This window comes from Trichechus manatus, unplaced genomic scaffold, assembly GCF_000243295.1.
Source record: "Trichechus manatus latirostris isolate Lorelei unplaced genomic scaffold, TriManLat1.0 scaffold00169, whole genome shotgun sequence".
Classification (NCBI taxonomy): domain Eukaryota; kingdom Metazoa; phylum Chordata; class Mammalia; order Sirenia; family Trichechidae; genus Trichechus; species Trichechus manatus.
This window is the reverse complement of record NW_004444105.1, coordinates 137,546-139,055: the sequence shown is the minus strand read 5'-3', so window position 1 is coordinate 139,055 and position 1,510 is coordinate 137,546.

Sequence of the window (1,510 nt, the reverse complement as noted above, 5' to 3'; positions counted from 1 at the left end):
AACCATCCCTGCATACCTGGTATAAATCCCACTCGGTCATGGTGAATTATTTTTTTTGTATGTTGCTGAATTCTATTGGCTAGAATTTTGTTGAGGATTTTTGCGTCAATGTTCGTGGGGGATACTGGTCTGTAATTTCCTTGTTTTGTGGTGTCTTTCCCTGGTTTTGGTATCAGGGTTATGCTGGCTTCATAGAATGAGTTTGGGAGTATTCCATCCTTTTCTACACTCTGAAATACCTTTAGTAGAAGTGGTATTATATCTTCTCTGAAAGTTTGATAGAATTCTCCAGTGAAGCCATCCAGACCAGGGCTTTTTTTGTTGGCAGTTTTTAATAAACTTTTCAATCTCTTCTTTTGTTATAGGTTTATTTAGTAGTTCTACCTCTGTTTGTGTTAATTTACATAGGTAGTGAGTTTCTAGAAATTTGTCCGTTTCCTCTAGGTTTTCAAATTTGTTAGAGTACAATTGTTCATAGTAATCTGTTATGATTCTCTTAATTTCAGTTGGGTCTGTTGTGATATCACCCATCTCATTTCTTATACTGGTTATCTTCTTCCTCTCCTGTTTTTCTTTTGTCAGTTTGGCCAATGGTTTATCAATCTTGTTGCTCTTTTCAAAGCACCAGCTTTTGAACTTGTTAACTCTTTCAGTTGTTTTTCTATTCTCTATTTCATTTAATTCTGCTCAAATCTTTATTATTTCCTTCCTTCTGGCACCTTGGGGCTTCTTTTGCTGCTCTCTTTCTACCAGTTCCAGTTGTAGGGTTAATGCTTTGATTATGACCCTTTTTCTTTTTGGATGTGTGTGTTTATTGCTATAAATTGACCTCTGAGCATTGCTTTTGCTGTGTCCCAAAGGTTCTGGTAGGATGTGTTCTCATTCTCGTTTGATTCCATGAATTTCTTTATTCCCTCCTTAATTTCGTCTGTAAACCAGTAGTTTTTGAGCAAGGTGTTGTTCAGTTTCCATGTGTTTGGTTTTTTTCCTTGCTTTTTGTGTTGTTGATTTCCACTTTTATGGCTTTATGGTCAGAAAAGATGTTTTGTAATATTTCGATGTTTTGGATTTTTTTAAGTCTGGTTTTATGGCCAAATATGTGGTCTATTCTGGAGAATGTTCCATGTGCTTTGGAAAAGAAAGTATACTTGGCTGCTGTTGGGTGCAGTGTTCAGTATATATCTATGAGATCAATTTGGTTGATTGTAGCATTTAGCTCTTCCGTGTCTTTGTTGAGCTTCTTTCTGGATGTTCTGTCCTTCACCGAAAGTGGCATGTTGAAGTCTCCTTCTACTATTGTGGAGCTGTCTATCTCTATCTTCAGAGCTGTCAGTTTGTTTTATGTATTTTGGAGCCCTGTTGTTGGGAGCATAATTATTTATTATAGTTATGTCCTCCTGGTGTATTGACCCTTTAATCATTTTGTCAGAGATTAATATTGCCACTCCTGCTCTTTTTTGAGTGTTGTTTGCTTGATATATTTTTTTCCATCCTTTGAGTTTTAGCATGT